The following is a 17,704-nucleotide window of genomic DNA, read 5'->3' on the forward strand; positions in this document are numbered from 1 at the left end:
AATAAGTAATCTATTAAAAGGTAATATATCATAGTGAAGTTAGTTTATCCAAGGAATGCAAGGTTGGTTAAACATTTATAAAAATTGATTGATTTAATTTACCATATCAACAAGCTAAAAAAGAAAAAAGAATTATGATCATCTTAATAGATGCTGAAAAAAGCAACAGATAAATTTCCATAACCTTCTGTGATAAAAACTTTTAGCAAAAAGGGAAAATAAGGAAACTTTGTCAATCTGGTAAAGGGCATCAATGAAAATTCCACAGTTAGCATTATACATAATGGCAAAAGATTGAATGATTTTTCCCTAAAACTGGGAACAAAGAAAGGGTATCCGCAATTGTCATTTCAATTCAACATTATACTGGAGGTCCCATTCAATCTAATAAGAAAGGAAAATAAATAAAATTCATAGGTACTGAAAAGAAGGAAATATAATTTTTTTCTATTGAAAATAAAAAATTTCTATTTGCTCATGACATGGTTATCTACATAGACAATGCTAAAAAATTTTACGAATGAAGTACTAAATATAATAAGTAGTTGGCAACATTATAACATACACAGGTGATTTAAAAAATCATTTGTATTTCTATTGGTAGTAAAGAGCATTTGGAAATTATAATTTTTCAAAGTACCATTTGTAATAGCAACAAACGTAAAATATTAAAATATATAGCAAAAATATGTGCAAGACTTGGATGCTGATTGCTATAAAATATTTATGACAGAAATAAGCCTAAATAAGAGGAAAGAAACATGTTTATGAATTGGAAGACTTAAAATTGTTAAGATGTCCATTCTCTCCTAATCAATGTGTAGATTTAATGCAATCCAAATCCAAATCCCTGCAGAATCTCTCTCTCTCTCTTTTTTTGTAAAAACTAGTTTAAAAATTAGTATAAAAATAAAGACTAAGAATATCCCTCCCTCCAAAAAAAACTTTTCAAAAGGGTTTATAGCATTACCTTGATAACAAACCAGACATGCTTCAACTTACCCTAAGTGATTTCAAGATTTATTATAACATTACAGTAAAGAAGACAGTGTGTAATTGGTGGAAAGACAGATAAGTAGATCAATGGAACAGAGCAAAGAATGTAGAAATAAACCCATTATATAACATCAAATGATTTTGACTAAGCTGTAAGACTCAAAAAGCTACATATCATATGATTTTGTTTATGTGACATTCTGGAAAAGGTAAAACTAGGAATATAAAACAGATCAATGTTTCCAAGGTTGGAAGGTAAAGAAAGGAAATGATATTAAAGGGAAGGCATGTGAACTTTTCAGTGTGATGAAAATATTCCATTTCTTGATTGCTTTATATTTTGACTGAGTTGTGATAGTTAAGAAACTGTGAACAATGATTGGATATTTTATGATATTAACAAGTAAATTACTTTTAGTTTTGGGCCATGGACATAATGTAAAATTTTTGTTACATTTATAAATGTATGTACTCACCTTTTAGATAGACATGTTGGGATAATTACAGGTGAAATAATGTCTGGGTTTTGCTTCCATATAATCTGTTGTGGTTACTGGCAGGGGGAGGAAGAAGGTGGGTTATAAAGGAATGCCTTTTTGAAACTAGGTGATAGATATATGAGGGCTCATTACATTATTATAGCTACTATTGTATTTTATTGAAAATTTTCTACCCCAAGTATATGGCATAGTTGAAAACTATTCAGTATTCTTTCTAAATTTGGATTAAGAAGTCATATTTGACTTATATGTCCCAATAAAATTTATAGAAGTACTGCCTGAGAATTGTTTGGGGTGGAAAAAAAGAGAAAACTATAAACTTTTAAATAGTACATTATTTTATGAAGACATTAAGAGGTTTCCATTATTAATGATGTGGATTTGTGTGATCCTTCACTGAAAGTCACTTTTATTACACTGTACTGTGATTTACAATCTGAATAAAAACAATAATGCAAGAAGGCAAGATAAAGTAACATAAAGCAAAGCAATAAATAACTCATCTTGTCAGTGGAACAAATTGATATTTTACACTAGGTGCTCTATAGGGTATGTTAAATGTCCCTGTTGAGCTATGTAACAGAAATACAGTATACTCTATAGATGGTTCCAAATCAAAGGCTATCATTAAAAAGAAAGAAAGAAAGAAAAAAGACACCCAGACTTTAAAAAAATAAAAGAAATCCCTTTATCTATGAAATATATTTGTGATATTCCAAAAATTTAAAAACTAAAACGTTTTACCATTAATTTTATAATTAAGAGCTTTAGAAAACATGCTAGATAAATATTATTATCCTTTAAAGAGATGAGGACATTGTTTTTAGGAGAAAATATTTTAAATATTTAATCTAATCTATAGGAAAACATTCCCTTTTTTTATAATTCATTACTTTAAATGGCATTAGATCAAATATATCAATCAAAAGAGAGCACCATTACCTGTCATAGTATAGTAGATTAATGTTCTCCACATCTCATTCATAACCATTTGGTGTGGACCCTGAGGATATCTAAATCTCTAGGAAATTAGCAATTATAATTTAGGATGTATTTTATTTCTTGCAAAAATGCCTTGAAAAGCCAATTGAACATTTACTGTTTTTAAAATGATTAATGTTTAAATGATGGAGCTGTTATAGAAAAGTTTATTACTTACGGACATATATAGTTTCTTATTGATGGGCATACTTTGTAAGTATGTTGCCTAGCAGTGACTTTGTAAGCTTCAACTTTTCCATAATTCTAGCTTTAAAATGTATAAATAGCTACATTAGATTGACTTGTATGGTATTTCAGTCCATTTGGGCTTCTGTAACAAAATATAATAGACTGAGTAATGTATAAACAACAGAAATTTATTGCTCACAGTTCTGGAGTCTGGGAAGTTCAAGATCAAGGCACAAACAGATTCAGTGTCTGGTGAGGGATTTCGGCTCACAGATGGTGCCTTATTGCTGTGTCCTCACATGGGGAAAGGGCAAAAGGGCTCCTTCAAGCCTGTTTTATATGGGCACTGATCCCATATAAATATGACCTAATCACCTGTCAAAGGCACCACTTCTTAATACTGTTGCACTGGAAATTAGGTTTCAACATATACATTTTAGAGGGACACAAACATTCAAACCATAACCTACAGATTTAACTACATGATCCTAGTTTGCACAAATATAATAACAATTTAAAATAACTTACTGTCTGAGGCTTTCACCAGCAAAGCAAGAAACTAATGAACAAGCAAAAATAACAAATATCACAGCAGAGTAATACTAATAGTACATAACAGGTATTATGTACCAGACATAGTTCTGAACATTCAGCAAATATTAATTCAAGTAATTCTTACAACTCTCCTGTGAGAAGGGTGCTATTATCTCTACTTTTCAGATGAGGAGTATAGCTTCAGAGACGTTAAGTAGCTTGTTCGGGTAACACCGATGGCAAGTGTGGGAAATGAGAATTTAACGCAAGGCTCTAGGGCCTGTGCTTCTAATAAGCTCAATAATTTGTTTTCCAGGATTCCTTCGGTAGTGTGTGCAAAGTAGCTTTAACACAGGGCTTCACAAAGAGTGAGGACTCAACATTTTAACCAGAATAATATTTTTTTTAGAAGAACTAAAGTATATGACATTCACTTTAATTGCAAATTGTGATAGCAGTGCAAAAGAGGGAGAATTTAGCCAGAACAAATAAGGACTTTGTAAATCACCCCACCTCTGTGACTTTTGTCACTGCCTCACAGGGATGCTGAAACTTGAAAGACGAGAATGAAGCCTCAAGGGCAAAGATGATGTAGGCTGCTCTCAACAAATCTGAACAAATCTTAGCCCTGGGGTCTCAAACCACGACTGTTACGAGTTGTGGGCCAGGAGGACCAGATTCTTATTAGTTACACATATTCAAAGTTCTTGACCAGTCAATAAATAAATAAGTAACCTTTCCTCCTCTAGCAAACCAGAGTAGTCTCAGCTGATTAGAAAACTTTAAGGCTAAAAGATCCCACTCAAGGGCGAAGAGTAAGTATCCTTGAGATACCAATGATAAAAGGTACATATTTCTAAACTTCATGAAGGAAATGGCTCCACCAAGCTTTTTCTCTTTCCCTATCAAGAATAAGGACTATCACTCATCCTGTGATTTTATCGTTTGCCTGTTCCTTCTGGACGTAAAGCCCATGTGCATAAGCACAAGTAATGATATCACAATTCTGAGCAATGAAATGTCTGCTCCTAATAGTTGCTGCAATCGTAGAAGCATAAACAACATGGATAATATAGATCTGCCTTTAGAATTCGCTAGACCTACAGAAGGAATACAAATAGAGCTTACATCTTATGACTAAATATTTTAACTATGTATCAAAATTATTTTAATTTAGGTGAAATTCTGAAAATGTATTTTTATTTTTTAAAAATGTAATTAAATCTTAAATATACTTGTACAAAAATAAAGCGATTCACAATTTTAGTGTTCAATATCTCTTTGGTCCCCCATGTAAAGGATCAGTACCATGCTTTGTTCATGTTATGCCTGTACCTACACATATACAAATATATGATAATATTGAGGTACAGAATGTTCCTCAGTTATCAAACATCTGTTAGAAATACGTTGCTAATTCATTAGGAGCCCTTAAATCACAGATTGAAATACAAAGAAACGTCAGCAATTGGATGCTGGTAATACTGGAAAACAGTTCTTTTTTATGTAAGAATATATTCCATTCAGGCCATCTAAAAGGAGAAATTTGACAAATCCATTGATTTGTCTTTTACTTCCATAATGACACTGCTGCTCAAATTCTGACTGCAATTTAAAACAGTGTCTGTCTTTGACTTGTAAACTTTCATGGTATTTGGATATAGTACCTTTTGTTTTCAAAATATGGTGAAGGGTGTGTACAAGCTATTCGCTGGAATCAGAATGCCATTAAGAGAGCAAAAGTTTAGATTTATGGTTTGCAACATTCTAATGCCAAGTACTGACTTCCCTCGTGAGATAGGTGCCCAAATTTTTAAAATTAATTTATTTTGTGTTTATATTTCTGACATGCAAATTCTACCAGTTGTGGGGCACACCAGAGGAACCCCTCTTGCCTGAATGGAAAGTCAGAGTAAAGAATTAGCAAATTGTGTGGAGACAGAAAAGGGATAGTGACAAGCTTTGAAATCTAGACAGAAGACTTTATGCACCACAGAGAGACAATTGAAAACCATTTTGTTGGTTGAACAAAAGAACATCCTAAAAGTGCCATAAATACATTTGCTGAGATTCTATTATATCAATGTTATCTCTAATCTTCCTAATAGCTTTTCAGATAATAAAAATAATTTTCAGTTATTTGTACACAGACCTGTGTCACATTCCTTTTGTGGAACAGAAAGCCACTTAAAAATTAATGAAAAAGTAAATAGATTTTCCTCACGTTACATAGCCTGTTCATGATTAAACTGGAATTTTAAATTAAGTGCTTTTTTTCAAACTCCATTATCAACCCACCATACCATGCCTTCTTGGTGACATATGTATCTATCTTGATGAAACATTCAAAGAGTCTTACTCTCCATGTGTAGATTGACACAGCATTATTTAAAATATATTTACTGATACCACAATGACACCTTGAATTTGTCTACAAGTTTTAATACAAAAATGTCACTATCTACAATGACTATTATTTTCAGAGTTTAACTAGCTATGAAGCCCACGGCAATAGGGAGTTTAATTAATGCTTTTTAACTCGTAAGCACCCACTGGTCTTTAAGGTTCTCTGACATAGGGGTGTCTATATCTTGTTTGTTGAAATGTATAAAAAATATGGCATTTTTTAACAACTTTCTATTTAGGGCCTGCCTGGGAACCTATGGCATGTAGCTGCGGACCAGTCCCCCTCCCACAACCACGCACACACCAGCACTAAGGAGCATGCCCAAAACATCACCTCAATATGGGTAGCCCACCACAGCCACCACAATAACCACGGCTGCTGCAAAAGCGTCTAGATGCCACAATCACAACACAGATGGTCCACCAGCCACTGGAGTGCATTGACACAAGGAGAGTCACTAGCAGAGACCAAAGAAAAGAAGAGGAGGTCTCTGTCCACAAAGCCCATTCCAGAGTGACTGAAGAAGCATCTGCTCTGTGAGAATATTGGGGGACCTGACCACACCTCTCAGCTTTGGACAGATCATCTCAGCAACTAATCAACAGAGTAACCATTACTCTTTCAGAATGAGAGAAGAAATCTAGGGTAATTAGATGGGGGAGAGGGAGGGATAGGAGGATAGGGAGAGATTGGACAAGGGGCATAAAGAATAAGTACAATTTTTAATGATACATATGCTAGTGATATTGATTTGATCAACATATCTCAATGTTGAACCCCAAATATATGTATAATCAATTATGGTTCAATACAAAATAAAAAAAATTCTAGAAGGTATCATCTGATTTGTGACACTATAATTAGTATTTAGACTATCTAAATGACATAATCATGAAATAAAATAAAAATATTTTACATAGGAGAAGTCAAAGTTTTTCATTACAATTTAATCATAGTAGAAGTCAGTTAAAAAAAAAAAAAACAACCCTTAATTCTAGAGAAAAATAAAAGGCATAGGTACATTTTCAGAAAACTTAAAGATACATCCAAATCTATCAAATCCAAATTATATATATGTAGGTGTGTGTATCTATATACATACATACATGTATATGTATATACATATTATATATCAGGTAAATAGCATTAATATTTGAGTTAATACTGTGTAAAATGTGCAGAGCTTGTGACATTCTTTAAATTATGCAGACTTGATATCACACATAAAAGTAGACACAAAAGAAAAATGTTATAAATCTTTATTTATAGTTCTGTTATTTGCAAAATGAAACAACAAATATATTATACAAATGCATAGATGTATGGAATGGAAAGCATTAACTATAACAAGTTAATGTTTACTACTGGATCTGACTGTGAAACCGGAACACTCAGGTAGTGCCCTATCCCTGCCCAGCTCCATGGTTCTGAGTTGAGTAGATCAATGAAAAAGCCAAAAATACAGGGACCAAAAGGGATTACTATGTAAAATTATCACTTGAGGTGGCAATAAAATTACTACTTCTTTCTCAAAAAACATAGTAAGTTAAGGCTATTTTATATAGATTCTTGCATTCAACAGCAATATTGTTGGCATAACATATTTAATTACTGTAATAATTGAATATGATCAAGTGATTTGTTTATTACTAAAAGAACAAAAACTTCACATCACTCTTATAGAAGTCTGTAGTAAACTTTGGCATTCTGAATACCTCAACTGCTGACTACCTAAAAGGCTTCTCTTTGATGTGGCCCTTGCATGTCTTAGCAACTTTATCTACGGCCACACTCTCTCACTGCCATGGTTCAGTTTCAGACACACTGATCATCTCTCTGTTCACACATATTCATTTCTGCCTTAGAAAATCTGCTTTTGTATCCCACTGGAAGCTTTGCCCAAGTATTTCAAGACCGTTTCCTTCTTTAAGTTCTCAGCTCACGTACTAACTCCTTGGAGACTTCTTTGGCACCAAATCAAATTCAGCCCCACACTGACTTCTGCATCAGCCAGTCTCTCTCTACTCCATTGAGCTGATTATTTTTTTCATAGCATTGAAATTTTCCTGATTATTTGTTTAACATATTTATGTCTCCTTGCTCCCTATACCCATTAGAATGTAAGCTTAATGAAACAGGGATCACAAACATTTTATCCTCTCCTTCATCAGCAGCTTCTACAGCAGAGTTTGCCAAATAATACCTGACTGATATTCAATACCCTATCTGTAATTTTTATAATTTTTATTATTTGTTTATTCTTTCCCTTTTTTTCTGCAAAGGATATAAGATAAAGGTTACATAAATATTCTACATTATTTTTATTGCCCTTCAATTGAATGCACCATTCTTTTTCTCCCAGTCCTCAATAAGGTACAATTATTGACTATGGTAAGAATTTCAAATATTCTTACTAAAATGGTCATTTTTATATTTATATTAATTATGTAATTAAAATGTATGTCAAAATATTTATGCACACACTTTGTATATAATATTTAATGTCATTTCAATGTTCTTATGGGGTTTGATATTCCTACAAGAAAGCTAGAATGATATCCAATTTAATGATTTTTAAGAATAAAAATAGCATTCTACTAATGAAGACTGAATGAATAAAGAAAACATTTTATAATGACCTAACAACTGTTCCCCTAGAACAATTGCAATACAATTTATTTAACCAAAATAATTGTTGTGAGATACCCTATGATAATATTACTACGACACAGCTAATTTGAGAATGCTTGTTGTCGATTATAAGTGAAAAGTCAGCTTTCATATTTTAGCTTTGACATCCTTAGTTATAGTTGAATAATAAAAAAAATAATAGTCCAAATTACATATAATAATCAAAGGAAAAAATCTCAACATGTAAAAACAGAAAAGTTCATATCCTTACCATTTTTTTAAAAAGTATAAATTGATAAGGAAATAATGAAGAAACTTTCTTCTACTAAATATCCTTTACTTGTTCCAGTATCAAAATACACAAGTAAAAAGAAAAAAAAAAAACGCATCTTAACCTTAATGGCATTAAGTTAAAAATTTACTAAAAAACCAAAAACTATACTTAATAAAATGTTACAATTTTATATAAAACCAGACAAAAAATTAATGGTCTTTCTGTTGTTACGACTCTAACTCTGTCTCCAACTCTCTCATTCTCTGTCTCTCTCTCTCCCACTTTTTTTGAGAAATTGTGCAAAAATTCTCAGGTAATGTTTATATATGTTCATCCATATGTACATATGGATATGTGATATATTGTTTGCATTTTTTATATCTACACATGCTCATACATGTGTATACCTATGTGTGCATACATATATAGTCATAAAATTTTCTTATAGTTGAGTATAGAATTAAATGCCAAGGTAAGTTACTTTTCAGTGAATGATGTGGTTGCTGCTGCAACTGTGTATTCTTAGAGGAATGCCCAGAACTTGGTAAGATGAGCAATGGGTGTTGCAACTTAGATGCAGAGTTAAGGCATTGTTTTTCCTTCTTACATTTCTAAGAAAAGTTGAATAATTATGTTAAATGAATAAAATAATTCCAGCTTATATTTAAATGAAAGCAATGTATTGTGAATGCTCAAGTATGGGATGATTTTCTGTCACTCTAAGCCATACCAAAAAAAAAAAACAATACAAGTAGCCCCAAAACATCAAAATAATACTCAACTCACTCAAAATTAAAGAAGTGCCAATTAAAATAATTAATTTCATTTCTATCTATAAAATTGGCAAGAGTGACAAGTTTGAAAATAATTGTTTTGAAATGTGTGTAAAAGAGAAAATATGCTCAACATTGCTGTTCAACTTTCAAATCACTACAACATTTGGAGAAAATTTTGGCAATAACTTTAAAATTTTAAAATATTATATGCTTTTACCTAGACATTCTATTTCTAAAATGTATCTGAACTGTGTACTCACACAAGAACACAAAGACATGCACCAGTGTTTTCCTTGCCACATTGCTCATATTCATGAGACATTTTTAAAAACTTACATGCCCAGTGATATTTGAACATGCCTAATGGTACATTGTTTTTGTGTGGTAAACCTCAATGTACTGACATGAAATGATATCCTAGTGTTTTGTTTGTTATGTTTTTAATGAAACAAAAGCAAGTTAAAGGCAATATGGATTATAGGATCATACCTGTGCCAGAAAGAAAAAGGCATATCCTTATCTCTTCCTCTCTGTCCTTTTATGTTCATACTGGATTGAGCTCATGGTGACTGGAGTGGAACAGATTTGAAAGCATAACAAAGAAAACAATATGTTATGGATGGAGGAATGAGCAAATAGGAGACTCCAGCCCTGATGGCATGGAACCACTGTATTAGTCCTGGACTGTCTGCATCTGGGCTCCTCCTAAAGTGAGAAAAATATAACCCTATTGGTTAAGTGTAGCACATGCAGCCAAACCTAATGCTAAATCACGCAGCACTAGTACTCTAATTTGCTAATTTTTGTGCTATAAAGAGCTAAGCTGAGCTGCTTGTTTTTATATCATTTGCCCAAATTCGTGAAAGTATCTCTGAAACAAATAAAGCCAACTGCTGTCAACAATGATTTTATCACCTATCAGGGAATACAGGGAAAATACATGAACTTTGCAAAATACAGTCTATCAAATGATGTAAGAGAAGTATTTTTCTTCACTAGAACTAAGACTCACTATTAAAATGCCTTTTGTTTTGTTTATTTTTCTAACTGGTTTTGAAAGATCCGTGATTTTTAGAACGTATTTTGGATTTCTAATTTCTTTTCTGATTATTTTAAGTTCTGTGGCCAATATGCTGAGAAACAAATGGCTATTAAGTTGTCATGGCTCTTGGTATCAATATCACTTGTTATATTTATTCTCCATTATGTGGTGGTAATGGTAATTATTCTAAAATGTTAAAAGCCTGAGAATATAGAGTGACTTAAATCACTTTTACGAGGGGTTCATTATAAAGAAAATCTAACTCAGTCAATTTTGGATCAATTTCTGTATGTCTGTGGTCTGCTGTTCTAAACATCTTCCCAGTGATTAAAAAAAATCAATTATTAATCACAAAATTATAACACAATGGATCTTGCTTGCTAGAATGTGTTGTTTCAATTAAATTTTATACTAAATTTCAATTTCCTAAATGCCTTATTTTCTCTAACCTTACTTGAAAACAATCAAATCCTGTTTCTTCTTGCTAAGGGTGTATGTATTAGTCCATTTCTGTTGCTTATAACAGAATACCTTGAACTAGGTGATTTGTAAGAAAAAGAAATTTATTACTTGCAGTTTCTGAGGCTGGGAATTCCTAAGTCCAGGGAACACATTTGGTGAAGGTCTTCCTTGGTGGTTGCTTCAGAGACATAGGTGGTTGCTTCAGAGACACAGGTTGTATCACATTGCAACATGGCATAAGCAGAGAGAGAGGGAGTCTTCTCACGTGATCTCCTTTTAAAGCACTCAGAAATACATGCATAACAACCATTGTTAATCTATTTGTTAGGGCATGGTTCTCAGAATCTAATCACCTCTTCAGGGCCCCACTTTTCCATTAGTATAATAGGATTTCCTACCCTCAACAGTTACAGTGGGGAAAAAGCTTCAATGACTTAGGGAGGCCATTCAATCCACAGCAAGGAGACATACCAGAAAAGAAATGTTTAGTTTACAAGCATATCTGGGATAGAAAAATCCCCTCATGTAAACATTCCTGTGGAGAAAGGCAAATTCTTCAGCAATGTATGGGCAATGTAAACTCAGGTGTATTTATGCTATTTTATGTATTTAAGTTCAGTACACTGTAAGCTTCAGGAAAGTAAGGCACATGCCTCACTATATACCCACTATATTCAGCATGTATAAATGAATGAATGAATGAATGAGTAATTAAATAGAATTTTTCAGGTCTCTGTGCCTTTAAACATTCATCTCTCCTATTTCTCAAATTGCTTTCAGAATTTTACTTTTAACTCCTAAAAAATTTAATTGCTTCTCAAAGACCTATACTATAAAGTGAAAATGCAATTGTTAGGAGCATACCTATTAAAAATAGTGATAAGAAAGACAGCTTTTGGATTAGAGCCCCTACATTTGATTCTGATGCTGACACTGTTTCATTTACTGATCCCACATCTTAGATGTTTATTTTTAGGTTGAGTCACTAAAATCTCCAGACACAGTATTCTTTTTGTTTTCTTTCTGGATATGAGTAGTATATCATCTCTGTGGACCATTGTTAAGTGCATGACACGCAGTAAGTACTCAAGTCATGTTAGAAATTATTGTTTTTATTCTACTTTACATTAGAGTACAAATACCTCCTTGAACTAGCAGCACACTATTTTCTCAGCATGAGCTCTCAGTAGATCCTCACCATTATTTGGCAAAGTTTAATTACTAACCATTTTTCAAATGTTATTCTGAATTTTTAAAATCTCCTTTTTAATACGAGTTTAAACTCTTTCTCAGGGTACAATTTAAACATCTGGGATGGATTACTGACCTCCGAGTCAACTGGATCCAAGCACATGGAGTTTTAGGTATCACAAACAGCAATTTGAGTTTCACAGCAAGTCAAGAATAAGCATGCAAGTGCTAACACTTTTGTAGAATCTCTTTAAAATGTGACGCAAATGGAATACAAATGTTTTTCGGATTTTGCTCCATTTCTCTTTCCTCTTAACTAGAGAGCAAAATCTTTTAGCTCAGACTCCAGTAGCTATCTTGAATCATCAGGGAAACTGGGGGATGGAAGCCTTGCACAAAGTATGCAATGGCAAAAAGAAGAAACCTAGATTCCTAATGACCTCTGGACTTCATTTATAAAGGAGAAAAAAATTTTTTTTTTCTTGCTTAAGCAGCCGTTTTTGAGATTTGTCTTACACACATCTAAGTTGTTCTTAGCTAATTAATTAAGGTACTGATTAAAATGATAATCCATTCATTTAATACTGTATGACAGAACTGTATATTGAGAAAGCATCCATTAATTCAATGAAAAAAAATCAGTGATTTCCAGATTAAATTTCACTAACCATTTAAGAATAAATAGCTATATTGCTGAAACAATGTTAGTAAATCATAGTAATAGTAGTAGCAGCAGTAAAAGTAATAATACTAGTAGTAATGACAGTAAGCATTCAATTCAGTATTCTAATTACTATTTGCAGGATCCTCTTTTATAGGTTTTACACATCTTAGCCAATTTAATCTTTACTGCATCCCTTGAAGTAGTTACTACTACAACCCTTAATTTACAAATAAGGAAATAGGCTCAGACAGGCTAAGCAATTTTATCGACGTATGACAGTTAGTAAATGGCAAAATCAGGATTTCAAACCAGGCAATTGGGCTTCAGTGATTATACTACCTACCAAAATGCCAACGATGCTGTCATATATATTTGAAAAGTAATTATGTTAATTATTACACTGCTTCACTTTTACAATTGCTTTAAGAGGCCTTAATAAAGGTGAAGTAAAGGAATCCCAGGAGACATTTAGTGAAAGGATTGGAAGTATAAGAAGAGGTTGCCTGGACGGTACACTGGCATTTAAGTTTTCAGAGGCGGTTTAAGTTTAGGTGATTTCAAGGTCCAGCATCCATAGGTAGACTAGCTGGTGCAGAGTGAACATAAAAAAGGTAGAAAAAGATAAATAAATAAATAAAATTTTAAGTTATAGTTCAAGTTCAAACTCTTTATGAAAGTCTTTCATGACCATCCAGATCTTTGTAAGTATTTTCTTCTTAAATATATTGTTGATTTTCAATACCTTTAAGGGCAGAGACCTTGTGATTTTTTTTGTATCCCAAGGTTTGAATCAGCCAGTGTCCTAACTACAGCTGAGCTTATACACAATAAAAGTCTCTGTCTCTCTTTCATGCTCTCTCTCTCTGGTGAAGATTTAAATGATTATTTTTACTTCTGTAAAATTTATTACATCAAGCTGGCCTTCTCTTTATCAAAATACATCCAAATATGCACTGAAATGTGTTAGCAGCAAAGACTCTGTAATCTATTATCTTATGACAAAAAATTGATTGTTATTAAAATGAAATTTTGAATTTACATGAGAAAAATATTGGCATATTTTTATGAATTACTGGGTTCATCATCAGTTCAAGAGAGCAATTTAATCTATTAACGGTAGCCTATAAACAAAAATGAAATAAATTATACTAACAGGAAATTGATTCAAGAAGATGATGAAAGTGTGATATGTTAATTTCAAATAAATTCTTTTCAGGTAAGCAGTGAGTAGCATATTAGAGATCTAATTCACGTAATAAACACCAGTCATGTCTAGGAAAAGTTAATTTTCCTTTATAATGAATGTAATTTCTTCAGTACTTATTGACTAAAAGTATGCCTGAAAAAGAGCAATGTGACTTAAAGTGTTCCTTTTTTCGGTTTGACACAGATAGAAGTTTGTTTTTTATTTTACTCTGATAAAAACTTATGATATGACTATGCATAGCTGATATTAATTTAACCCATCTAGTTTATCCTTTACGTACTAGAGAGCAAATTATAACGCTGAATGTAGCCTTAATTTTTAAATGAAAGGACTGTGTTCTGACCATGTGTATCTGTCTATCACTAGACCAATTTAGGTAATATGAACAGAATTATAGATCTTAGGTAAGTTAAGCAATTTAAGAATTTTGGAGGCACCTGAACAAGTATAAATGCAGAAATATCAGATTATTATGCAAAATAGTAAAAATACTTTGTGTAATATGCTTGAAATACATAGGCAATGAAATGAACACAATTTAAAAGAAATAAAAAGGCAAACTTGAATAGGCAGACATTTCTCAATTTTCGTAATAAAGGTAGCAATATTTTATTGACAGACATAATTATCTATCATTATTAGATTTATTTTTAATAATTGATTACAGAGATGCCACTTTTGCATAAGAATTTTTCCTAACTTTCTATAATATATTTTATTTATAATAATTTTGAATTATTCAATAATGATGATGAATAACTTTCGGAATTACACTGTTAAATTTTAATCAAGTTTTACTTTCCTGCTAGTTTTAATCTCAACTATTTTTATCGCTGCCTGTTGGACTATATAATCCTCTCTCTTAATAGTTGTATGCTCTTGATTAAATTATTTTTGAGGTTTGCTAGATCTTTGCTAATAGTTAACTCCTCCTGTGTGCTATTTCCTCTTTACACTTACTCTCTTACCTCTGTCTACATATATATTAATATAACTCTTATTAAAAATATAAAGAAATATAACTTTCTTTAATATTATATGTCTATAGGTATGTAAGTAGTTAGATAAATAGATAGATGAATAGATTACATTAGATTAGTTGTATACTCATCACAACCACAGCAAATGTCAAATGGCATATTCATTATTTTACTTTTATGCTATGCCTTAGATGTCTAACGGGTTCCACTCTTAGGAATGATACATGTATTGAATGTATTAATGAATGCATTCACATATTGAACGTTGCATATATTTGACATTTGAGTTATATCATGACAAGTTCATATTGTGTTTGCTTGCTTTGCTTGGCTCTTCTTGTAAGAGTCATTGGTTATTAGTTACCATTGGGTTTTAAAAGTGATATTCTATGTTAGTGTATATGATTTCCACTGTCTGATTTTTCATGCATCTTATTCTGAACCTTTGCTTTACCATGTTATGCATTCTCCTATATTGATTACAACAAGGGGAGGGTGGGGAGGGGGCAAGAGGGATGGGTAAAGGGTCAAAAAAAATCAACTACAATGTATTTTGAGAAGTTAAAATAAAATAAAATTTAAAAAAATAATATTATTAAAATAAATAAATAAATATTTTTTTCCAGTACTACATACCAAGTTATTACATCCCTTTCTTGGTTTTTCTCCTGTTCTAATTTTTAAAAATATTACACACAGTTAATTTCATACTTAGATTTTATGACCCTAAAAAATGTTAGTCCTTGTGTTAAGACATTGCTTTCTTTCTCCCAATATGTGTGCTTTCTTAAAGATTTGGCCTTGTAGGCTTCTCTACCCTCTTATCACCCTCTACTTAGTATTCTCACATTCTCATTCACTTCTATGACTCCAACTGCGTTAAAAAAAATAAAAAGCCATAAAACTGAGAATCGGGAGACCTGACAACTAATCTTTCTTTGACACAAACTAGTTTGTGACTTTGAGATGCCATTCCAATTATTTTTTGCCTTACATTTTTTCAATCAAAAAAAATGTTTTCTATGGAATTTCATTGTATGTAATATTAATAAGAGGGCAAATAAAAATATATTTTGAAATTAAAATAAATAGTGCATAATAAATTCTCCACTTAGAGAGTTACAATGTTCATTAGTGAATTAAAGCTTTAAAACATCGTACAACTTAAAGAAAAGGAAACAAAGAAAAAGAAAAAGGAAAAGGAAAAAAGGCTTAACTTTGTTTAACTCGGCATTTCCAAAAGCGATATTATTATCTAACACTGAAATACCGCATCTCTCAACTTTGTCTACTTTTCTTTATGTGCACAACTAGCAAAAGTTTATTCTAAACAATCCCAATTCTAAAATCGTATTTGATTCCATCCACAGTTTTACTAGCCGCATAGAATTTCTTTCCAGATTCTGTTTTTTGCTTTCTTAACTATTTCTTGCAACTCTTCTTTTCTTGAATTCTCATTGTTGTCACCATTATTTAGGCCTTTATGCCCTCTTAGATTTCAATGGGGAATGCTTAACTGATTTCTTTGTATCCTTAAGTTCTCACATCTCATTAATTTTAGTAAAGTGCTGCTTTGATAGAAAAATCTTCAGTGGCTCCCTATTGCTTGAAGTACAAACTCAACAGCCTCTTCATTTAATATCTTTGCTTGGCTTCTGTATGTAGGTGAACATACACTAATTTCTAAGGGTAGGTCTAAGGTCTAGTTTACATTTGTTCCCTCAGCACAATTATTAATTTCCTTTTTCATTCTCAAAAGCACCTTCATTTTGGTCAATAAATTATACATTTATCTTACCTATGTGCCTCCTATTTTCTGGTAAATTAGATCAGCTACTTGCCCCAAATTAAGCTTAATTATTTCCTCTGCCTTTTTACCTGCTTTTAATTGATTTCTTCCTGTGAAAATTCTGCCATTATCCTGAGGCCTTCTCTGAAGTCTCATGTCACATGGTTTCTAGTTCCTCATTTTTTCATTTTTCTATAAGCCGTGTGAGATCCATTTCATGTATGTATCTCTCAAAATGTATTTCCTAAAATTGAATTCAGGTTCCAACTGTTGACTGATAAAAATAAAACTGTCAGACATTCAATATTTTTAAAGTGAAAACCTGATCATATGACCTTCATGTTTAACACCTTTTAGAAGATCCTTCACCACAAAATATAATCCAAATCCCAGAGATGGAATACAAGTCCCTGCCTAACATTCTAACTGGATCTCTGAGCATTCCTCAGTATATCCTCTGATTTCTAGTCATTCCAAAGTATATACTGTCCTTAAAATAGGCCATATTATTTTATACTTATGTTTTGTTTCATTTTGTTTTTGTTTTTGTTTTGTTTTGCATATGTAACATGCCTTCCCTTCTTCCCTCTTCTAGAGTCTGCATTCTCCATGTTTGAGGACAGGAGGAAAGGATGGGATGGGATGGGGGAAGGTGTTTCTCTTTACTTAATTGGGTTGAAGTTTGCAATCCCTTCTGTAGGTATCAAACTTCTTTTGCTATTTGGAGCATATTGGTTGGTTCCTAATACAGAATCTACTCTACGCCTGAGAATCTCTCATATCCTTGCCTCTCCAAAATGAAAAATACAAGCCTCTTCATTGACACCTGTGCCTATAAATTCAGTGCCTCTCACTGCCACAGCCACCCCAATCCAGTCCTTTCTATATATAATTGGAAGTGGACAAAGGGAAAGAGATTTCAGCAGGTGTCTCTCTTCTGCTGCATATCAGTGGACCTAGGTAATGGAGAAGGGGAGTAATATTCCCTAATTCTGGAGCGTCGGGAAAAATTTCATTTAATGTTCCGCCATTTATTTGCTATTCCCTTTTTTGGCATGCCCCTCTGCCTTCTATAGCCACT

Source organism: Cynocephalus volans, chromosome 12, assembly GCF_027409185.1.
Source record: "Cynocephalus volans isolate mCynVol1 chromosome 12, mCynVol1.pri, whole genome shotgun sequence".
In the NCBI taxonomy this organism is placed as follows: Eukaryota; Metazoa; Chordata; class Mammalia; order Dermoptera; family Cynocephalidae; genus Cynocephalus; species Cynocephalus volans.